This window comes from Sorex fumeus, unplaced genomic scaffold (assembly GCF_029834395.1).
Source record: "Sorex fumeus unplaced genomic scaffold, SorFum_2.1 ptg000038l, whole genome shotgun sequence".
In the NCBI taxonomy this organism is placed as follows: domain Eukaryota; kingdom Metazoa; phylum Chordata; class Mammalia; order Eulipotyphla; family Soricidae; genus Sorex; species Sorex fumeus.
Genome location: NW_026606095.1, coordinates 8,764,757 through 8,790,674, shown reverse-complemented (window position 1 = coordinate 8,790,674; position 25,918 = coordinate 8,764,757).

Below are 25,918 nucleotides of genomic sequence, written 5' to 3'. Positions count from 1 at the left end.
TCCTTCCTTCCTTCCTTCCTTCCTTCCTTCCTTCCTTCCTTCCTTCCTCCCTCCTCCCTCCTCCCTTCCTCCCTCCCTTTCTTCCTCCCTCCTCCCTCCCTCCCTCCCTTCCTTCCTCCCTCCTCCCTCCCTCCCTTCCTATCTCCCTTTCTTCCTCCCTCCTCCCTCCCTCCCTTCCTCCCTCCCTTTATTCTTTCCTTTTTATTATTTGTGTGTGTGTGTGGGGGGGGGGGAGTTACCAGGAATGAAAACCCAAGTCCAACACATGCTATATCCGAATAGTTACTTTTTAATTTTTTATCATATCCTTAAGTAAGTATACCACTATGAATCAAAAGAGGGTTTCAATATTCGGAGTATTTTTCAGGCAAAAGATAAAAGACTGATCTTGTTGACGTCATTCTTTTGATCACCTTTTTTTTTAAAAAAAATTATTCATTTTCTATTGATTCACCATCAGATACATAGTTACAATGTTGCTCATAATTGGGCTTCAGTCATACAAAGTTCCAAGACCCATGCCTTAACCAGAAATTTTCCCACCTCTAAGGTCCCCAGTTTCCCTTTTTCCATCCCACATCCCACCCTAAATTGCCTCTATGGCAGAGACTTTTCTTCTTTCTTCTCTCTCTGTCTTTGTCTCTTTCTCTCTCTTTTTCTCTCTTACTGCTCTGAACAAGAGCTGAGTGTTAATATACGTACAGAGACATATGTGATAACTTTACAGTACTTGTATTGCAAACCGTAATGCCCAGAAGGTCACTGTCACTCACTATCCTCCCATTGTTCATCGATTTGCTCGAGCGGGCCCAGTAACGCCTTTATTGTGAGACTTGTTGTTACCGTTTTTGGCATATCGAATACGTCATGGGTAGCTTGCTAGGCTTTGCCTTGCGGGTGAGATGCTCTTGTAGCTTGCCAGGCTCTCTGAGAAGGGTGGAGGAAACGAACTCGGGTTGGCCGGGTTGGCCGCGTGCAAGGCAAACGCCCTAACCGCTGTGCTATTGCTCCAGCCTGCCCAGAAGGTAATCACCGATTTTTGAAAAGGGAATTCATGAGCATTATTCAGAAGCATAGATAACATATAAAGATGTTATTGAAATTTTGACAATGTAAACTTAATCAGAACTGCTTATGTGTTGTTTCTCCCTAACTGAGAGTTTGACATATAGTATAGTGAATTAGTTGCCAGGCAAAAAATTATGTGTGGGAGTTTATCCTTTTTGAAGACAAAGGATAATCTTAGAAGTAAGATATTGAATTTAATAGTCTATTCATTGTTACTGCTTCAAACTAAGAATGGGTTTACACTCTCATTTATTTTGATATTTTGGCTTATTTTGATTAAAAAATCACAATTTTTAAATGAAATTTCTAGCCACAGGCTGTGAGAGAAAAAAATAAATCATCTTAAGCAGAAAATAAAAATATGTACTTCAATTTCAACGCTATTACCAATGGCTCTTTGCTGCATTGTTAAGTTTTACAATTATTAGATGTAAGAACAAAAATTAAGTGCATAGATCATTTATTTAATATCTTTCATTTTCTTTCATTTGTATTTGGCATAAGGTTCTATCATTCTATTCATTCTGCCTTTATCAAGTTAATTTTGAAGCAATAGTTTATAAAATGTCATGTACTCACAAAATTATCATAATTGCATGTAAGTACATAACTAGTGTAAATATATGTAATTACATTATTATAGTATGCAATGATATTGTAAAAAAGCTGTTTATAAGTTTCTAAGTCTAAACATAGAACTATGCAGTTGTGTTAATTTTTTTTTATTTAGTACCTTGCTCTTCTTAATTGATTTAACCACATACAAAATGTTTATGGTATCTCGCCCACCCAGCAAAGCCTGGCAAGATACCCATGATATATTTGATATGCCAAACAGAGTAACAAGTCTCACAATGTACTGGGCCCACTCGAACAAATTGATGACCAAAGGGAGAACAATGGGGCAGTGCTACAGTGCTACAGTGTTTGAAAGATGTTATCTTATATCAGCATTTGTTGCATAATTCTTGTTAATTAAAAAAGAACACACCCTAAAAAGTAAACTTTTTACTTCATCATATAATTTCCATCCATCAATGGATGGATTGAAAGACTCTCCTGCCCCCGTACCAGGCTGTTTTCACTGGGGCCCCTCAGAGAGGGAACGGGTCGAGTTGCACTCCCCACCCCAAACAGAACCCCATCAGCCCAAAACCTCCAGAACCCAGCCACAGCCATGCTCAAGAGGCCACTCTCTACACGCTAGGTAGAGCCTAATACATGAAGGAATTGGTAGAAGAACCCAGGTATGTGGGACCCATGGCTGAGATCTCCATGCCTGCTCAAATTGGGACTGGGCCTCCTCCACCCAGATCCCCCATTATCCAGTAGCTTTCAGTCACACCCACAAACTGTCCCTGGTGCCATGTAATGTCATTAATAGCAAAGATCCAAAGACTATAAAACAAAGCTCCCAGAAGAGAGTGACACAGTATTTCCTGGAGCATGTGGCCCCGAATGCCTCTTATAGTCTAGCCCATTGATGTACCTGAAGTGTCACACATGTGCTTGGTTTTAGCATACTTGTTTGTATTCTCTTGGTGGCCACCTCAAAAGCCTCTGTCCCTCTTGGAGAACCCAGCAAGCTACTGAGAGTATCTCGCCTGCATGGCAGAGCCTGGCAAGCTCCCCGTGGCATATTCGATATGCTGAAAATAGTAACAATAATGGGTCTCATTCCTCTCACCCTAAAAGAATTCCCAATATGCCATTGGACTATGCTAGCATGTGACAGGGATGAATGAGACGTTACTGGCACCTGCTCAAGCAAATTAAACAACGGGATGACAATGCAAGTGATACAAAAGATACATATAATTTATGTTAGTATATTGAACAAATAATATTTGAAGTCAATAGAGCTTACTGACTTAAGCTGACTTATATGTCAATTTACTTGGACAGAAATTGATAAACTATAAACTCTGACTTAGTGAATAAGGGATTTTATAAAGATGCTGTATGTCATATTCGCTATAAAGGCACACCTGGTGAAAGTATTCAAATATTTTAAGTACTAGACCAAACAATGAGAAAATAAAATCTGAAACACTATAACCTCTTTTTTACCAATCTTTTGATTAATAGCTTAAAATATGCTAATGGACTAATTTTACTTTTCTATCAATACCTTAGAATTTATATTCCTACATAAAATATTCTCTGAAATTTGTGTGTTAGTTTTCTTATTAATGTTGAAATTCTAAATATTTTCCATTAATCCCTCTTAAATATTTTTTGTTAGTGCTTTTGAGTGTGTGCCATAATAACTATATAGTACTATGTATGCATATACAACTACATGTATGTATATATATAAATACATGTATATAGCTATCCATGCTGATTTACATTAATTTTTTGCTTGTTTTTTACAGCTAACACAAAATTATTAAGACAAAATGATATGTGCAAATATTTCCTTATCTCATTCTGTTGAAATCAGTTGAAATGTCAGGAAAATCTAAAACACATAAATAAAAATATCACTGTCACTGACCTCCCGTTGTTCATTGATTTGCTCGAGCGGGCCCAGTAACATCTCCATCGTGAGACTTGTTGTTGCTGTGTTTGGCATATTGAATACTTCATGGGGAGCTTGCCAGCTTTGCCGTGTGGGCAAGATACTCTCGGTAGCTTGCCGGGCTCTCCGAGAGGGGCATAGGAATCGAACTCAGGTCGGCCATGGTGGCTGCGTGCAGAGCAACTGCCCTACCCACTGTGCTATCGCTCAAGCCCAAATAAAAATATATTTAACCAGAAATTATAACACTATGAATTTGCATATTGTTAAATGTATAATATTTCGCAACACATGAAGAAAAATATCTGGTGGAAAAATGACAAAATCGAGTTTTCTTTGCACCTAAATATTACTCTGGCACTAGTAGTGTCAATAAAAGAGGAAATGGTTCTTCCTAGACACTACCATCATTAGGGGTCAACATATGTCTTTAGTCACTACCATCAATTAAATGAGAGGTCCATGTATACTTGTCCTTTATTTTTTTAATTTGTTTATTGATTCACCATGAGAACAACTACAAAGCTTTCATGTTTGAGTCTCAGTTGTAAAATGATCAACAACCCATCCCTTCATCAGTGTCCATTTTCCGCCACCAAAAACCCCAGTATACGCCCCATCACAACCCTCCCCCTACCTGTGTGGCAGAAAATTTCCACATTCCACTCACTCTACCTTGATTACATTCGATATTTCAACACCAGTCCCACCACTATTATTTGGAATTTCCCCCCTAACACTCAGACCTGCTGAAAAGGCAACCTTAGACAGTTTGTTTTGTATTACTGGTTATGAATAGTGTATGATGTCATGTGGCCGCTCTCATGGTTGCACAATCCTGGGATTCTAAAATTTTAAAGATTAGGGTCTGGAGGAGAGATTTCTACCAAGAGCCTCTCAGTTCTGAGATTGGTTTCTGTGTCTCTGAGATCATGGCCATAAAGGAGCTTAGTCAGTAGCCAGGGGCATTCTTGGGCATCATCTTAGGGTCTCATTGGGCAGGGGAGGAGGACTGGCTACTTCCTTATCTCCATGAGGCCTGGCATGTGTTGTCACTGTTGGCCCATACCTGGGTTTTCCACTGGGTTCTGGAAGATGGCAGCCTCTGAGCTTCCCAGGGAACAGGCAGAGGGAAGGCACCCACTTCCGTCTGGGGTGGGTGGCCTAGAGAAGGTGGTCTAATGCAAAGTCTGGAGGCATTTCTGCCAAGAGCCACTTGGTTCCGAGGTTTGTTTGTGTGTTTCTATATGCTTACAATTTTTTAAATGGAATATATTAATATATTAATATATTAATATAATATTATAGAGTCCTTATTTTTTGAATACTCAAATGTTTTTAACACTTTGTCAGGGAATTTTTTCATAGATAGAACCACGGACAATTGAAGAATTTGAATAAACCTGTCTCGTGTGGAAAACTATAGTATATTTTGTAATGCCACTCTATTTAAAGTTTGTGTGTGTAGGTAGTAACAATTATTATCTAGATTTAATTTATTGAGATAAAGTATACATTTCTTATACTAATGGATATTATCTTAATTATTTTGATTTTTGGACAACACCTAATGATGCTCAGGGGTGACTCCTGGCTCTGCACTAAGGAGGAATTACACCGGGCAGTGCTTTGGGGACAACATGGATGCTAGGGATTAAACCTATGTTGGCAACATGCAAGGCAAGTGCCTTATCTGCTGTACAATCTCTCCAGTCCCCTATTATCTTCAACTAGAATTGTCCTATTAAGGAGAGGGTGGGAGAACAGACTGATGACATAGCAAAATATATTGCATGTGTTTACATGCAAAATATAAAAAAGAGGTTTTATATTTTATTTTTTCTTAGACAATAATCTGATATAATTCTGTATTAATATAGCGGTTCTTTGAAATAAATATTTTAAAAAATGAATAAAAAAGAGAAAATGATAGAAAAATGACTCAAAACATAGTATTAATATAACTATATTCTATAAAACTATCAGTATATACTTTCAGTCACATGCATTTAGATATTTTTTTTCCCCAATCTCGTTTTGTGGTCTGAGGAACCTTATTGAAACTGAATCAACACTTCTGAAATTAGAACTCAAGGCACTGATGTGACAGTGAGTTACTATACAAAAACAGTGGCTTCTGTGAAAGCATATATACTTAAGACTTGCAATATCTGGATCTCTTCTTTGTAGATTTCAAAAATACTTTCCTATGCTGGAAATATTTTGGTTATCTGGGAAAAAAGAAATTGCTTTTGGAGAAAAGTTCTAAATTATTCGCTCTTAGATATTCTCAAAATAATCACACAGTAAGCCACTGCTCTCCATTCCTTCCCAAAGAACTTGGAATGTATTATATTGTTCTGAAATGTCAGTAGAGAGCTATACAAGACATTGAAAAAAAAAACCCTTTTGAACATGAAGATAGAGACCAAAACATAACAAACTTTACTATACTTTGGAAATACTAAGTCAGCAAAAAGAAGATAATTCAGAAAGCAAAAACTACCTTTAAATTTTAAATAATATATCATGGAGCTGGAGTTGGCATTGCATGTTTCATCCCTAACACAAGTGTAGGACATCTTGCTTCTTTTCAGAGAGAAACAAATTATTAGTGAGTAAAAAATACATTAGACTCAGTATTAAAATTACTAAAATACCAATGGTGAAAAAATTAATTGTTCCTAGATAAAGTAAAATTTACCAAGCCGATATTGAATTTCACAAAGAAATGTAAAAATACTAAGACAAAGTAAAATTTTCCAAATGTTGAGACAACATTAAACCAACATGGACTTTTCTGTTAAAATAGTCAAATATGAATCTAAAATTAACACACTTTTATTTATGCAAGTTTCAAAATACCACCACTTTCTATTAGTTTGTTTTCGTAGAACCTTTGGGAAAAATGTTCATCCCCAACTATTGTGCTAGGAGAAGACATGGAGTTCGTAAAGAAAAGGACTTACAATACAAGAAAACATGAGAAACATCAACACAAACTAACAAAAAGCCCTTGACTTAGAAGTAAATAGTAAATGTACAGATAAACTGAACCATATTAAAGAAAGTCACTTGAAGAGTCTAACAAGGATAGATCTGGGTCCAGGAGTAGCACTGTAGCACCGTCCTCCCGTTGTTCATCGAGTTGCTCAAGTGGACCCAGTAACGTCTCCATTGTGAGACACTTGTTATTACTGTGTTTGGCAAATCGAATACGTCAAGGGGAGCTTGCCAGGATTTACCAGGTGGGCAAGATACTCTCGGTATCTTGCCAGTGTCTCCGAGAGGGGCAGAGGAATCCAACCTGGCTCCACTGGGCTGGCCGCAGGCAAACACCCTAGCACTGTGCTATTGCTCCTGGAGTAGCCACATAAATATTTCTATTGAGATATTTTACTCTCCAAACATTAGAGGATTTTATCAGACATCTAAAAATTATAAAGTAATGGAATCAAGAAAAAAACATAGAAAGGATAAGAGCAATGTCAAAGAATATTTTTTTTAAACAAGTCAGTAAAGAGCTTGCTATGAAACCAGCTACAACAGTAGGTAGGTAACCGGAGTTCAATTCAGTGAGAAATTCTTGGATCCAGATATCTACATGCAAAAGGCAGAGAACAAAATTCGAAGAATACCTATAAATGAATAGTTTGACATTGACTGAGAGCTGGATTTGGAGGTTCTGACACTTCACTTTTCCTCCAAAGTCAGAAAAAAAATATTTCTTAGTTTATGCAGGCTAAACACAATGGAATTGTGGGCATCCCCAGAGCTCACTTCAGGAGTAGAGGAAAATAATAAAAAGATTTTAGTGGATTTCAAACATTATGTGATGTGGTATCTACCTCAAAAACTAAGATAAAACACTTGGAGTTATTTTTGACTTTTTCTTCCTTCACCAAACTTTAGAGATAGTTTGAGATGAAAATAGAGGTATATACAGATCTAATTTTTAATCTTATTTATTCTCCTACAAAAATCTCCAATCTCCCTTTCCCATGTTATTAATTTCTTCATTAGTTAATCAAAAAACCTCTTTTGAATTATTCGTAGTGTTGTTCATTTATCTCAGGGATTTATATTGCTTTATTGTCCATAAGACAACATCATCCACTCTTACTTTTTGCTAACTTTCCATTTCTCAGAAAATCTATAATATAAAGTTATAATATTCTAAAAAAAAGATTCTGAAATTATATGAGAATTAATATATTTCATCTGTTGTACCTTTGGGAACTCATTAAAATATATCATGTTTTAATTATGATGATCAGGATGGATCTATCACTCTTGGTCCTTTAAAACATTGCTTATGCCAATGTGTAATTTCTGCTCCATGCTCCTGTGTACGGCATATTTCAACAACCCTAATGTTCTCTCTATATTTGGTCATATTCTTTCACAACTTTAATTTGTTTGTATTCCTGGAATGTCCTAGAAAACTACTCATACTTAAAAAGTCAATTTTAAGTGCCATGTGCTTTGTGAAATTATTCCTCATTCTTTCAGGCAGAGTTGGTCACTCCTTATGCTACCGCATAACTAGGTTCAAAACGTTATTTAGATACATTTAAAATAGTTCTTTTAGATATATCTCACTGCATCTATATTACTAAATGACTAAACTATCATTTTCTTCAAGGCAAGAACCAAATGACATTTACTTTGGTTCCTAGCACCATAGTGTTTCCATAACAAAGGCTGATTAAATGAATAAATTGATAATTACTTGGATAGATGATGATGGTAGATAGGTATATAGTGCTCCAATTATTGAGGACTACAGAGTTGAAGACACTCTAAATAATGCTCTAATAAGATACTGTAATTGGTGTTCTAATATAGAGTTGAAATGAATATTGATTTTCGAAGGCAAGAATTTAATAAAAATGCAGACTTCTCACTGTGGTAGGTTATATGTGAAGTATTTTAAAAATATGAGTATGATTATGTTGGCTTAGTTTCATACATGCAATTAGATTCTTCTTCTAAATATGTCAAATTATTCCATGATTGCCAAAATCACACTTAGTAGCATGCCCTATAGTTAAGAGTAAGAGCTCTTGCAACATTCATTTCTCTAGTGCCAGGGAACATGGCAATTCAAAATGAAATGTTGTGTGTGAATCCAGGAAGAGAATGTCACAAGGGCAATGTTATTTACTTCATATCTGACCAAGTATCTATAAATACACCCAAGTATGTTTCAAGTATACGGTTATTTGGATGTATTGAGCTTTTCTGTACCAGGATGAAGAACAAAAAATAGTTTATATGACTGTAAAAACAAACAACTTCAATTCAAAGTGACCAATGCATTTACATATGGTAGGAAGATACACATTTTAATGAACTATGTATAGAAACACGCATATGCAAATGAAAACTCAGAGAGATGGGAACATAAACATTCTAAATGTATGTTTTGGGGGGTGGGCATGGATTCTAATAACCCCATAGAGTAATTTTGTCTATTCAGACCGGTTGGTTAGATAATCTAGTATATCCCTATTCTTATGTTAGGGAACTGATGACTTAACACACTGAGCACCAACATGTGAAGGACACATTTTTATTAGTGTTTTCAGTCTTTAAAGTGAAACACAATTAAAATTAAAATATGCACCTTTTCTCTGTCTTGAGTCACTTATATTAAGTAGCAAGAAGCAATTTTAAAAATCTTTCGCTCATATACAAATGTATCCTCAACACAGGAATTGCCATTTAGAGTGATAATGAAGAGCCTGTTTTCACACAATGGGAGTTATTTTAGCGTTCTTTCCTGAGTTGCTTGCTGTTTCTGGCAGTTTACTTTGTCAGCAAAGTTAATGCTGGATGTGGAACCTTAGCCTTGCTTTTTAAATCAAATTTAAAATGAGACAAATAACTTCCAAATAAAATGAAAAACTGTGACTACTCCAATGGAAAAAACAATCTTAAAGGCATTCTTGAGTACCTTTGTCATAAAATGCAACTTTTCTGATCTTATACACAAAACTTAAAAACATAGTGGAACCCTCTTAAAATTTTAGTCTAAAATAACTTCGGTAAATCAAATGCAAAACTGAACTTTTTTATGTCTAAGGTGAAGTTAAAGACAATAAGTGAAAACATTTTAGTGCTCATGTTGTTTTGTTTTGCTTTTTTTGCTTTGTTTTGCTTTTCTTTGCTTTGTTTTGTGGATGTGGGTGGCTTGGTCTTTTTGCTGTTTCTGTACTCAAGGGTCAATATTGACAATTCTCAGGGGACCATGCACAGTTCTGGGGACCAAACTGGAATTGGAAACATTCAAAGTAATATACCTTAGTACCTGTATTATCTCTATGGCTCTCATATTCTTTTTATTGATTTAATTCTTAATTTTAGTTTAGGCAACATAGTTATACTAGTTATACTCTCTGGTTTGGATACACAAAGTTATCCAAACTTTGTATACACAGTTCTTTGCCCAAATACTTTCCCTTCTGTGTTAGTTATATGAAACATTTTTTCAACTAAAAAAGTACAATATGAAATCAAATAGGCAATACAGAGATTGAGGCACTTTCCTTTACATCTGATTGACCCTGTTCAATCTCTGGCACCACTTATGTTCTCATGAGCACTTTCATGAATGATTCCTGAGCACAGAGCTGAGAGGAAGCCCTGAGTATCACCAGGTGTGGCCTCAAAACAAATTAAAAAAATAAAATAATTGAAAAGTGCACTATAGCAGCAATGGAATGAATAAAGTTTCAACAGGAAATTAAGTTAAAGTCATAAATACAGAAATGGGTAAATCTGTTTATTTTTCTTTTTCTATTCTGTACAGTAAATATTTAATCCTAGGCTCAGACATGTCTAATAATAAAGCAGCAACATAATCACTTAAACACAACACAAAACAAAAAATAAAAACAAAATATTTTGGTTAATTGACAAAAATAGTGAAGAGCCATTTGTTCTTATTTTATATTTTAACATATATATTGACTCATATACAATTTTATATAAATTTAAAAATAACATATATTTGGTGTACATACATAGCATGGTATTTATTCTTAGCATTATGTATTTGTATTACATATTCAGTAAACTGAATATATGGGTGCCATATTCTGCTGAAAATTTTATTTGGAAACTTCCATAAAGGTTATTTTATTAATATGAGTAAGAACTTGATTTCAGAGGGTTTCATACAGAAAGATTGATTGAGACAGATCAGACTACAAAACAATGTCTTAATTTAGAACACTGAGACTTTTAAACTAATCACTTCAAAGTAGAATCGTTTCTTGTTTTAAAGCAGTGTTAATAAGGGATATATCAAAGAAAAGAAGAGCGAAAGGCATATTTTCAAATAGCATCTATAATTCTGGTATATGACTTACTTTATTCATTGGGGGAAAAATCACAATATAAATTATAACTTAATAGGCACTTCATTTGAAAGTCTTAATCTAGGCCTTTAAAAATATAAAAATCACTCTTCCTTTGTTCTTCGTATATAGTAAATCACTAACTATATAAGGATGTCTTATCATGATAGGAAATAGTCATATGATATAATAATAAAAAATTTAGAACTTTCCAAGGCAAAAATAACTTTTCAAACTGTGTTCTTGTTCTATAACAATTGAAAATGAGGCTAAAGATTGCTCTCCAGAGTCTTGGTGTATGATATCAGTCTTTAGGTTATTAGTACCACTTATCATTAGCTATTAAGATGGTGATATGAGGATTGTTCAAATGTCAGAATGATATTGGCTATTTAAGCTTATTGTTCTAACAGACGAGGTTTTGTATGGCATTTGGGGTTGGACGAGTTAAAGGCGAAAACAACTTTACTATATTTATCAAATCTCTTAAACAATGGTTTCTTCTGGCGATTTTTCAATAGGTGGAAAAATCTTTGAATTGACCTGAATTGTACAGAGAAAGTAAGTGAATGTTTGGCCTGGGGTCAGTGGAAATGCTTGTTCTGTTTACCCCTCTTACATGAAACCGAGTGTACAGAATAGCATGAGTAATGAAAATATAGCATGTTCAGGCAGTCTCCTGTGAAAATTTGGAAAAGTATCTATTCAAAGTTTTATACTTTTCATTTTATAGTCACCTATGTTTTCACTTTTTCTGTTAATTTTTTACACTTTTTGAGGTTAAGGTCTGCCTTTCATTTTAATTCAATATATATAAGTCTTTCACTTGGTTTCAGATTAGGGGTATTCATAGGACTACAAAACCATTTTAATTATTTTAATTATTTTTTCATAAAAAAGGAGTTGTTACCAAATTTTCCTAAGATGTCTTTGAATGCATAATCGATAGATAGAGGAGAATTCTACAAGTAGCTTTCTTTCTTCTGGATAGCATTTCCATGTCACGTATTTCATCAGAAATATTTCTATTGACAGAAGATATTATAATCTACTGGACTACATAATATAGTAAAATATATTAAAATTTGAGAGAGCTATAATTCAATTCTCCAAATTATAAGGTATCAGTTTCCAATGGCTGCTATAGAAATTATCACGAATTTGGTGGCTGAAACATTATGCATTAATTTTTTGTAATTTTAGAAGCCAACATTTTAATGCTAGTTTCATTGGGCTAATGTCAAAATGACAGCCGGGCTGGTTTTTTTTTTTTTCTGGCAGAGTAGAAATTCCTTCCTTTTCCAACTTCTGATGGCTGCTTGCATTCCTAAGCTTGCTGCCACTTCACACCAATTTCTGCTTCCCTTCATATTGCCTTTCCTCTTTGTTAAATTCCCTTCCCTTCTATTTTAAGATGCATGAGGTTACAATTAATAAATCTAGATAATCTAAAACAGTCTTACCATTTTAAACTCCTTTGCTTCCATGTTCAGTCTACCATAATCCCAAAGCAAATGAACTTCATTTTAAAGGAAGAAGAGTCCTTTCAGGGATGTGAAAGACTTGCCAATGGTCGGGGGGAACAAAGAAAATGAGACTAGTACTGTAAACATAATAGTAAGAATCAGAGAAGCTTTCAGATAGTAACAATACTGTTAATATTAGTGCAGAACATAGCTGCATGCATGTTATGTTATTTTTTCTTCAGAGCTGATGGGTGGGGGGGAAGTATCTAACTATTTTCATTGCCCAGATTAAGATACTGGGACAGCATTCATAAGAAAGAGAGAAAAGGAAAAAAGTAAAAACAAAAAAATAGGAAGGAAGGAAGGAAGGAAGGAAGGAAGGAAGGAAGGAAGGAAGGAAGGAAGGAAGGGAGGGAGGGAGGGAGGGAGGGAGGGAGAAGGGAGGGAGGAGAAGGGGAAAGAAAGAAAGAAAGAAAGAAAGAAAAGAAAGAAAGAAAGAAAGAAAGAAGAAGAAAGAAAGAAAGAAAGGAAGGAAGGAAGGAAGGAAGGAAGGAAGGAAGGAAGGAAGGAAGGAAGGGAAGGAAGGGATGGAGGAAGGGAGAAGGGAAGGAGGGAAGGAAGGAAGGAGGGAAGGAAGGAAGGAAGGAAGGAAGGAAGGAAGGAAGGAAGGAAGGAAGGAAGGAAAAAAGAGAGGAAGGAGGGAGGGAGGAAAGGAGGAAGGGGAAAGAAAAAAGAAAGAATGAAAGAAAAGAAGACAGAAAGAAAGAAAGAAAGAAAGAAAGAAAAGAAAGAAAGAAAGAAAGAAAGAAGGGAGGGAGGGAGGGAGGGAGGGAGGGAGGGAGGGAGGGAGGAAGGAAGGAAGGAAGGAAGGAAGGAAGGAAGGAAGGAAGGAAGGAAGGAAGGAAGGAAGGAAGGAAGGAAGGGAAAAAGAGAGGAAGGAGGGAGGGAGGGAGGGAAGGAAGGAAGGAAGGAAGGAAGGAAGGAAGGAAGGAAGGAAGGAAGGAAGGAAGGGAGGGAGGATTAAGTTATTCGTTTTTATAAAATCATATTTCTAAATAGTGGCAGAGCTTGAATTTAAGTACTCTGAAATTCAGACCATTCATTGAGTACTCTGACTCTCCTGGTGGCTAAAGAAGCATGCCTTGGCTGAGAGGCAGTGCAGTGGTGAAGTTCTTCAGCTTACAAGTAGCCAACAGCGACTGATCTCTAGCACTGCATATAGTTTTCGCGTTGTTCCAAAGTGATCCCTGAGCAGAAAGTCAAAAGGAAGCACCTAGTAGACAAAAACAAAAACAAAGAAACAGAAAACAGCATGCTTTGGAGGATAACCTAACCCCATTATCTTGAGTGTCAAAAAAGACACTACAACTTTGACATACCACAAGAATTTTTTTGAATGACAAATGTATATTAACAAAGTTAAAAATTATAGACCGTGAGCAAATATTTCTTTTAAAATAAGAAATCTATATCTTTTATTTACAATTATAATTGAAGAAAACTACTAAATATTTTATGACAGTGCACTGAAATTATACAGTTCACTATTTCTCTATAGAAATAACTAAAGCTTTATTCCCCCAGCACATGATAGTGACATCTTTTTTTTTCTCTCTATGATTCTGGCTACTCAGGAGGTTTCTATTAAATTATAATCATATTTGTCTTTTTGTGACTGATTTCGCGTACACTTCAAGGTTCACATTTTATGTTGTACAATATCAGAATTTACTTTTTTTTTTTTTTTTTGCTTTTTGGGTCATGCTCAGCGATGCACAGGGTGTTACCCCTAGCTTTGCACTCAGTAATTACTCCTGGCGGTGCACAGGGGACCATATCGGATATCGGATGCTGGGGATCGAACCCAGGTCGGCCACGTGCAAGGCAAACGCCCTACCCGCTGTGCTATCACTCCAGCCCATAATTTACTAAATTTTTAAGGCTAAATACTATATTACTCATCCACATCCTATTTTCTCATGCATCCATCCATCAGTGGACACTTGGGCTTTTTTTTGATATTTTAGAAATTATTTAAAGAACACAAGAATGTAAATATTAATTTAATATAAAAATTGTCAAATGAAACCAAATTCTAAAACATGAAAATTTCCCAATTTCAGTCAGAATTTTGCAAGATGTAGAAACAACAGGAGCAGTTTTTAATCAATATTATAGGAAACTTTTTAATTGGGTACTAGAGAGTAGAAAATACTAACGGGATTTCGAGTTAATTTAAATATTCAGATAAATACAGAACAGTTTTTTGTGTGAACATAGCAAAAAAAGGTTATGAAAACTTGGGAGAGTTAAAAAGAGTATACAGTTTGAAGATGTATGGGTTAATTACTGATTCACTCATTAATGAATCAATAATTCATTAATGATTCACTCATTGGGTGAGATGCCAGCTGGTGGAACTTCTGCGTGGATGAGGAAATACTTCAGAGACAGGCAAGCAAAAGGCAAAACCTGCTCTATGCACTGTCACCGATGGAGGGAGAATAACAAAGGTTGAAAAAGAGAACAAAATTCCTCTCCTTTCTTCTAGCTAGTGGTCTCCTTTCTTTGGGTCTTCATTTGCAGAAACTTACAAAGTGTCAGCTTAGCGTAAATAGAAAAAATTTAATTTCAGAGTCTCCTTTATGTGAACATATGATCATATATAAATAAATATATATTACAAAGAACTTGTTTGCAAATAATAACAAGTTAATTTTATGAAGCTGATATAGAATACTTTTTTTTTTTTTTAGGTTTTTGGATCACACCTGGTCACACTAATGTTCAGGGATTACTCCTGGTTCTGTAAAAGGTAAAGGTAAAGGCCCTCCCGTTGATCGTCGATTTGCTCGAGCGGGCCCAGTAACGTCTCCATTGGAGACTTTGTTGTTACTGTGTTTGGCATATCGAATACTCTCGGTAGCTTGCCGGGCTCTCCGAGAGGGGCGGAGGAATCGAACTCGGGTCGGCCATGTGGGCCGCTTGTAAGGCGAACGCCCTACCCGCTGTGCTATTGCTCCAGCCCCGTACTCAGGAATTATCCCAGGCAAGCTCAGGGGACTAGATGAGATGCCAGGGATAAAACCTGGGTCAGGCCTGTGCAAGGCAAATTCCCTACCCACTCAACTATCCCTCTGGCCCTCGATATATAATCTTGTTCTCTCCCTTTGATCCATACTTCTCATAAGACTTCCCTACTACTCCCAACAGTACAGAAAACCTATTTGTTTCCTCCTTTAATTTTGGCTGGTGCTGTGACTTTTGTTGATTGAAAGGATATGCTGAAAGGGGTATAATCATCTTGAGCCCAGATTTCAAGGAGTCTTGTCTCGTCTACTATTTTCCTATTTAAAATATTGTCTCTACCAAGGAGATTCATCTCAGAAAGTCCTTCTGAATGGCAAAACTTACATGGAGAATTGATTAGTCATCCTCACAGAGACCATTCTAGAGCCACCATCTCCCAGACTGGTTCAGAACCTCTGTCTGAAACACAGAGATAAAAGGAAATTTTACAGAGGAGGTGGGGGATCATGACATACCTCTTCATTTAGACGCAATAGCCTTGCTGTCTCCTCCATGTTCATCCAATTTAAAGAAAACAAGTTTGTGTATTCCTGATTGCTGCTCATATTCTGCAAGCAATCCCCTCTTTTGTGAAAATAGAACCACAGCCCTTGTAGTCATCAAGTTAATCTTCATTTCATATCTATAATGCAAGAAGTCCACTATAAAATATTTTCTAAAGAAAAACTAGGATGAACAACAACAAAACAGCTATACTTGGTGGAAAATACGTATCATTAAATGAGCGGTGCAGAAGCTCAAAATGTATTCTAATTATATTTTTCATAAAGCATGTAAACAAGATGAAATAATATTTGATATTGAAGTTTACGTCTTGGGAGGGCAAATTCCGTCTGTTCCCTGCCACTGTTAATGGTTATCTGGGAACTATCAGGAGTTATCTCTGACCATAGATGCAGGAGTAAGTCCTGATCGCTCAACTGTTTGCAAAAGTCAACAAACAAAATATATAAGTATTGAATAATAAACTTACTTGCCAGATATCAAAATTGCCTACATTACATTTGAAAATAAATGTAACTAATATGGTAGAAAAATATAGGGATATGAACATTAGAATTTTAGCTTTAAGTTTTAGCTGAGAAGAATCTAGAAGTTACTCAGACACTCAGACAAGAAATAATAAAATATAAAAACAAATAAACACTTTGTAGGGAGATACTTCTCTGAATTTAGGTTTTTAGCTGAATATGTTGAAAAGGAAAATGCCCATTGAAAGGCAAGCCAGATAAGTACATTCATGCTAAGACATAACTTTTTACAATTCTAAAACTGAAAGTATAAAAAATATTTTGACAGATTCTAGAGAGAAACACATAAACATGCACATACACACAGATGCACACTAACTTCTAACAAAGTGGTGAGATGCATCCTAATATTATATCTGTGCTGAGGACTAAAAAGAGGATGATTTCATCAAAAAAAGGTTTTCATCAAAAATTAGTCTGTACTCCCTACCTATGTATATATATCCACCAATGTTGAGAAAATATTAATTTTCTGACAAATAACTTTGAATTATCAGGTGTGAACTATTGCTGGAAAGTAAAATCACTTACAGTTATAATTCAACAAAAAGTTTTAAATATTTCATGATATGTAAATATATTTTAATATAGTTAGTATGACTATGGGCTGGAGTGATAGCACAGTGGGTAGGGTTTTTGCCTTGCATGTGGCCGACCGGGTTTGGTTTCTCCACCCCTCTTGGTGAGCCTGGCAAGCTACTGAGAATATCCTGAATGGCAGAGCCTGGAAAGCTCCCTCTGGCATATTCAATATGCCAAGAACAATAACAAGAAGTCTCACAATGGAGATGTTACTGGTGCCTGCGTGAGCAAATCGATGAACAATGGGACGACAGTGCTACAGTATGACTATAGTCATAAAGATAAACAATGAAAGTACTAGTGAATATTTAACCCTCAATTTTATTGGCAGAAATGCAAAATAGTATATCTGCTTCATGTGAAAAAGAAATGTGCATTGCCACAAAACGTTAAGTGTAAAGTCAGATGCGAAGCAATAGCCATTCTACTTGGGACTATCAAAATATAAATATAATAAAATTATAAATATAATTGAACATAATTGTCCTCACTGGGGTCCCTTGGAGGGAGGCGGGTTGAGTACCCCCCCCCTCCCGCCTCGGAGCAGAGCCCCAGCTGCTGATGATCTCCAGAACTAGCCACAGCCATGCTGAGACCACTCTCCTCACATCCAGACAAGTCTCATGCATGAAGGAACTGGCAGAGGAACCCAGTCATGCGGTCCCAGGGCTGAGATCTCCAAGACTGCTCGGATTGGGACTGAGCCTTTTCTACCCAGATCCCCCATCTTCTAGTAGGTAGGTGTCACACCCAGCAGTTGCCGCCAGTGCCAGGTTGGTCCCATCAACAGCCAAGACCCAGAGACTATAAAACCCAGCTCCTGGAAGTGACTGCAGTGTGGGTGGCATAATCTCGTAGTTTGCTGGGCTCTCTGAGATATCTATATCTGTCTATCTATCTATATATAAATGTATATATGCATATATACATATATACACACACACATATATATATACATATATATTTTCCTCTATGATTTGTTGCCTAAGGTCTGAACCCCATCAAATATGTTGTGGTAATTATGGAAAATGGGTAGAGAGTGTCTTATGATGTGTCCAGGAATATGTTCACTCATATGTGAGGTTCAGCCCGAGCATGTGGAATGTGGCCTGGAGCGTGGTGGTGGTTGGGTAGTGGGGCTGAGTCCCTTGGGGAGGGGAGAGCCTTCATCAGGTGAGAATATATTAAGAACATTTATTTGGGGCCAGGGCAATATCACAGTGGTAGTCTTCTTGCCTTGCTCCCAATCACCTGGGTTTCTATAATGTACAGCAATCAGTGATCCCTGAGCACAAGGTTGAGAGCAATCTCTGAGAATGAGCAGGTGTGGGTCGAGAACAAAACGATGACAGCAATAATAACACAAGAACAACTAACTTCACGATCACGATCACGACCATCCTCCTGTTCGTCGATTGCCTCAAGTAGGCCCCAGTAACGTCTCCTTCGTCCTAGCCCTGAGATTTTTTAAAAAGTGCCATATTCAAGGCTCTTTCAGAGTTAGGAGAATGAGACCCGTCATTGTTACTGGTATTTGGCATATTGGGTACGCCATATTGGGGGAGTTTGCCAGACTCTGCCGTGTGGGCAGGTTACATTCGGTAGCCTGCCAGTTTGTCCAAAGTAGGTATGAGATGATAAGATGTCGTGTGGCCGTGAATGCGGCCGCGTGCTTCCAGGAGCTGAATGTGATAATCTCTGGATCCTGGCCGTTGTTGGGGTTACACGGCAGTTGGTGGGTGTAACTGTCTAGCTACTGTCAGGTCCAGTCCCAAATCGTGCAGGCTTGGAGATCTCAGCCCCAGGTCCCACACACCTGGGTTTCTCTGCCAATTCTTTTATGCGTGAGGCTCATCCAAGTGTGTGGAGATTGGTCCCAGCATGGCCTTGGCTGAACCTGAGGTCTTCAGCTGTTGGGCCCTGGTGGAGACAGTCAGGCACAGGGTAGGAGACTTCATAAATATTAATAATAGCACTGTTATTTGAACTACATAAAATTAAAATTTTGAAAAAATAAAAATAGCATATGATTATGATCTAATCAAAAGAAATATAAAATATATACCAATTAAATTTAAGAGTTCATAAAATTTTAAATATTTATATTCAAGATTAAAGTATTTACCATGTTGTTTGGAGAATCCCTCAGGATGGGAGACACATGCCAAAAGTAGACTACAGACCAAATGATGGCCTCTCAATACCTCTATTGCAAACCTCAACACCCAAAAGGAGAGAGAGAACAAAAGGGAATGCCCCACCACAGAGGCAGGGTGGGGTGAGGAGGTTGGGGTGGGGTTTTGGAAGGGATACTGGGACCATTGGTGGTGGAGAATGAGCACTGGTGGAGGGATGGTACTCAATCATTGTATGACTGAAACTCAAGCAGGAAAATCTGTAAGTCTGTAACTGTACCTCAAGGTGATTCACTAATATTTTTTTAATTTATCTATCTTTTTTATTGACTGATTAATCCCAATACTCCAACAAAATTTTTCATTGACAGAGTTCATTCATGCAGTTTTTTAAGCATTCAGCATTCATGTCTCAACACCAGTTCCACCATTATGTGACCTACCCTTCACCAGTGTTCCAATCCACCCTCTGCCCTGCTCCCTTACAAGTACAAACCTATTTACTTCCTATTGCTTATTATAACAAGATGGAAAATACAACTGTAATAAAATAGATCAATAAAAGTTACTTTGTGATCATTTTATTTCTCACAATGATGTTACTAAAGTCATTGTCTGAGGTTTTTCTGAGCTGGTTGGTGCTGGTTGAGCCTTTTGTTTTGGTTTGATTTTTTTCTTCAATTTTTATTTAAGAAAAGGCATGATGATTGACAGTACTGTAATTAAAGAATCGCAGGCATACAGTATTCAACTCCATATCCACCACCAGAGTGTCATTGTTGCTCCACAAACATCTCAGGCCAATTTCCCATCACCAATACCCCCAAACCTTTGCAATTTAGTTTTATAGGCAAATTCACTGTGTCTGTTGCCATTCATTTCATTTCATTTCATTTCATTTCATCATCCTGTTATTCGTCGATTGCCTCGAGCAGGCCCCAGTAACGTCTCTTTCATCCTAGCCCTGAGATTATATTGTTTATTTTTTTAATTGAATCACAGTGAGATGTACAGTTACAAGGCTGTTTATGATTGGGTTTCAGTTTCTGTTGCCATTGGTCATTTGTTATTTTCTTACAAGGTTTCTCAGTATTCCACAAACTGAACTAAGTATTATTCTCATTCTGGATGACTTCATTCATCATGAAACTCTCTAGTTTCATTCACATAGAGGCCAATTGCATGGTTTTATCTTTTCTTATAGCTGTATAATATTTCGTTATGTATATATAAAACAATTTTTTTTGTGTGTGGGGGCAGGTGTTTGGGCCACAACCAGTAGTGCTCAGGTATTATTGCACTCAAGAATCACTCCTAGAGGTGCTCCTAGAGACCATAAGGAATGCCAAGGATTGAAACTGAGTCAGCCATGTGCAAAGCAAGCATCCTACCCACTGTGCTATCTCTGGCCCCAGATCACAATTTCTTTATCTACTCATCTGTTCTTGGGCACACATTGTTTGTCTAATTCTTGACTGTTGTGAATAGTGCTGCAATAAACACAGGAGTATGTTTATTATTATTATTATTATTATTATTATATTATTTTATAATAATAATATTTTTATTATTATAACAGGAGTATGATTATTATTATTTTTTTATTATTATTATTTCAATTTCCCCTCATATAAACACTGGGGTTTACAAAGTTATTCATGACAATTTGTTACAGACATTTAATATATCAATACAAAAACCTCACTATCATTGCACCTTTTCACTCTCCAATTCTCTCAACCATCTCTTATGTATGCCCACATAGCAGGCACTCAATTATTTATTTTCTATTGGCTTTTATAATTTAATGAAAGAAATATCAAAAAATGTTTTCTCAGAAGAAAGTTAGTGAAGATTGTGCATCTCATCATCGAGCTATTAAGCCCTTGTATAAGCAATTGCTAAGAGGTTATTCCAAGTTAAGCCTTTTTTGTTGATATTTTTGTTAATCTAGATTAGATGCCTTCTATATTACATCCATCCCATCTGGAGTGCTACTTCTAGTTTATCAGTGTTGTAGAGTTTGAAATGTTGCTCCAGGAAGTCAAAGTTGTTAAGGAGGCAATGCTGTTGGAGTTACATTTTTTAACCTGGTCACATTTGGGGTCATGAGTGTGACTCGCAGCCTTCTAGAAGTACAGGGAGATGAGGGCAGGTATATCATATCAACTCTTTGAAGGCCTGGAGATTTCAGTAACAAAAACTGCGTACCTGAGTTTTTAAACAAATTAAATTCTGCATGAACCTCCTTCTGAGCAGTGGAGTCTGTCTGGGAACATGGTGGGAATTGTGGCATATATATAAGGTTTTAAGCTGTGGGAACTTTGTTTGGGAGGGTGCTAGGCTCACCCACCCCACCTCCTCGGTACCATGGATAACTCAGTCCTGTGGGGGTCTGAAAGAATCTGCATCATGTAGATTTCTCTCGAGATCTGTTTATGAGTCTCTGGATCATGGCTGTTGACAGAGTTTACATGTCAAAGGAGTGGGTTCACGGGCATGATTGCCTGTTTGAGCCTTTTGTATTATTGTTTTTGCTCATTAAACATGGTGAGCTTTTGTGTAACTTTGCCACGAAATCTGTGTTACTCCTACTGGGTCAATAGCACTGTGAAATACAGAAGTGAAATCCTATAGCCACATATGCGGTGATGCACTTTAGACAGAATCAGGTGTGTTCAGGTGGCTGTAGAGAGTCATGCTCTTCAGGAGGTGTGGAGTTGGGCTGTTTATTATATGTCAGAGAGGGATGGGTGTGACAGTTGTCAGGCCTCTGTGGAAGGGAGAAGCAGCTATCTTCCTTCATTCTAAGAAGACTTCAGAGTTTTCAGCCCAGAGATCAATCTATAATTGGCAGCTGAACATCTTTTCAATTAAAATGTTTTATGGAAAGTAAAACACACACACACAAACACACACAAATACAAGTTAAGAAAGAAAAGAGAATCAAACTTATTAAAATGCTAAGAAACAACTAGTGATTATTTGATATGTTTTCTTTTCTTTTTCTCTTTTTGTTGTTTGGGTCACACCAGCTGTGCTCTGGGCTTACTCCTGACTCTGCACTCAGGAATCACTTCTTGCAGACTTGGGGGAACCATATAGAATTGAACCCAGGACAGCTGCATGCAAGGCAACACCCTACCTGCTGTATAATCTCTCCAACCCGATTTGACATGTTTTTGTCACTGAGAATTGTATGTGCTGTTCTGCTAAGAGTTGACATATGATGCCATATCAGACACTCCAACATGCATTCAGGGGTAGCATAGGCTAGTAACTAGAGCTATTTGTTAGAAACATAACTGCATTTCTGGTATGTCTTTTTATTGTTTAATTTTTTAATTGAATCACAGTGAGATGTACAGTTACAAGACTGTTTATGATTGGGTTTCAGTTATATAATATTCCTACAGTCGGCCCTTTACCAGTGTACATTTTTCAACATCAATATCCCCAGGTTCCCTACCACCCACTCCCTCCCCACTGGCTCAGTGGCAAGCACTTTTCTTTGCTTTGGGCATTATGTTCTGCAATACTGATATTGAAAGGTTATCATGTATATCCTTGTAACTACTTTAACTATTCAGTTCTTATCCAGAAACTTCTATAGTTACACTCATTTCTTCTCTATCCTAACTGTCATTTGTCCCCTATACACTGTGGCAAGATTCAAATGATTGATGAGTCGTACTGGCCCCTGTTTTACCTGGCCTTTTCTTAGGTATATTAGTCATATTAGGCTCTTGTAGAACGTTACAAGAAAAGTGCATCCAACCCCATCAAAAAAATGGGCAGAAAAAATGAACAGAAACTTCTTCAAAGAAAAAATTCAAATGGTGAAAACGGACATGAAAAACTATTCTCCATCACTATCATCAGGGAGATGCAAATCAAAACAATAAAATATCATCTCATGCTACGGAGATTGGCACACGTCAAAAAGAGTAAGAATAATCAATGGTGGTGCAGATGTGAGGAGATAGAGACTCTCTTCCTTGTTTGTGGGAATGCTGACTTGTCCAGCCTTTTTGGAAAACAACATGGACAGTCCTCAAAAAACTAGAAATTGAGATCCCATTTGACCCAGCACTGCCACTTCTGGGAATATACCCTGGGGGCCCAAAAACACACAGCAGAAACAACATCTGCACTTGTATGTTAATTGCAGCACTATTCACAATACCTAGTATATGTAAAGAACCCAAGTGCCTGAGAACAGACAGCTTATGATATATCTTTTAATAATTATGCATCTGCTTCCATTTCTGCAAAATTGAACAAATATGCTTAACTTCAATGTTTTCCATGATGATTGTAATAGTAGTTATCAATGCTCATTATAGTGACCAAAATACTTTAGTGCTACTTTATATGCATAATAAATGCTATAAGTAAATCTGGAATTGAAGTGGGCTGGAGCGCTAGCACAGCAGTAGGGTGTTTGCCCTGCACGCAGCCAACATGGCTGACCTGAGTTCGATTCCTCCACCCCTCTCGGAGAGCCTGGCAAGCTACCGAGAGTATCTCACCTGCACGGCAGAGCCTGGAAAGCCACCCGTGATGTATTCAATATGCCAAACACAGTAACAACAAAGTCTCCAATGGTGACGTTACTGGGCCCGCTAGAGCAAATCGATGATCAACGGGAGGACCATGACCGTGACCATGGAATTGAAGTATAGTGACTTCTGTGCCCTTTCATAATGTTATGTCTAAAAGTAGTCTAAATTATTTAAGTCAAATTTTCAACATAAACTCACTTTTATTCTTTGGTTGATTTAGCATCATCTGGATTGGATGATTTAAGAACTGTTCTAGGTATGTAAGAATCTGTAGATGTGAGACACGGTCACAGATGTTTCTTGTTGAAGAACAATCCAAATGGGGAATAGGATTAAGGGCAGATGGATGGTCAGTATGCATATGAAAAAAAGTGTTCAACATCACATTATATCAGTAAAATCCAAATTAAGACAATGATGAGCATTCACCTCATATCACTGAGAATAACACATAACAAAAAGTCTAGAAATAACCTGTGTCAGTCTGAAAGTGGTTAGAAAGGAACTGTCAAGTGCTGTGATAGGGATGTTGTCTGGTTTAGTCCCTATGAAAAACAATATGAAGACTCTACATAAAATCTAAGAATAAAACTCCTAACAATATGAACAGTGAACCCACTACTTAGTATATATCCCTGTGACACAGAAGCATTCATTTAAAAAGATATATGCACACCTATTTTTATTTCAACTCTTCACACAATAGACATGAGATGAAAACAACCCAGATGCCCAGCTACAGAAAAGTTTACAATGGAGCTGTAAGATATATACACAATGGAATATAATGCAGACAAAAGGAATGATGAAATAATGCAACTTGCTGCAACGTGGATGCAACTGGAGGAGCTCATATTAAGTGAAGTAAGTCAGAAAGACAAGGACAAACAATGGATGGTCTCAACAATCTGTGGTAAATCGTCATATCTACATGCCACATGTCTAGGGAATGGAATGTATCAGAGTTGGAAAAACATTGGGACTGTTTTACAGGAAAAAAATCCCAAAGAAGGAGAAAAATGAGTCAGGGTGGGTGTGAGAAGCAGAGGTGGTGGAGACTAAGAAAAGGAGGCTTGGAAGTGACATGTGGACAAAGGTCATGGGACTTGGACTATTTCGTGATATAGAGGCTAGTTCAATGCTAAGTCTTTAGATATGAACTGGTACATACATAGCTAAACCACTATACCCAACATAACTAAAAACATGGGACCCAAATGACAATATCTAAACCTAAAAATATATCTGTGAAGGAGTCAGGTCAGAGGGTGGAAGAGAGCCTGGGTTATTGTTTCATACACAGGATTAGGGGCTAGTGAACTTGGAGCTTTTGCTATCGTATACCTGAAACTCTATTGTAAAACAACTTTGTAAATCATGATGTCTTTAAAATACTTTAAAAATGCAAATATAACTATATATTCTGTATATACATATATTCTGTTCATATGTATACATAAATATATGTCAGAGACAAGTTGGAAAGTTTTATTTTAAATATTATTACAAATATTTTATCTTATTCTATATGCTTATAGATATAGATCTCCGAGAGGGGCGAAGGAATCGAACTTGGGTCAGCCATGATGGGCTGGAGCGATAGCACAGCGGGTAGGGCGTTTGCCTTACAAGCGGCCAACATGGCCGACCCGAGTTTGATTCCTCCACCCCTCTCGGAGAGCCCGGCAAGCTACCGAGAGTATTCGATATGCCAAACACAGTAACAACAAAGTCTCCAATGGAGACGTTACTGGGCCCGCTCAAGCAAAATAGATATAGATACAGATATAGATATACATTTAGGGGAGTACCTGAAACTAGACTCTCAAAATAGATATTAATAATACAGTGTCAGCTGAAGGAGAAATGTTCTTTTCATATTATAAACTCAACACAAATCTATCTTGCTATATTAGTCATGCAATGGCATAAGATAATAGGTGGCTATGTACCATTATTATACATAGGGATTTCTACATGTATACATTTCTTTGTACTATATAGGCTTTTATGTGTGGTTATGACTTAATTTCACAATGTATTATTTGTACACATGCATGTGCAAGCTTGAAACTTTTAGAAGAAAAAACTAC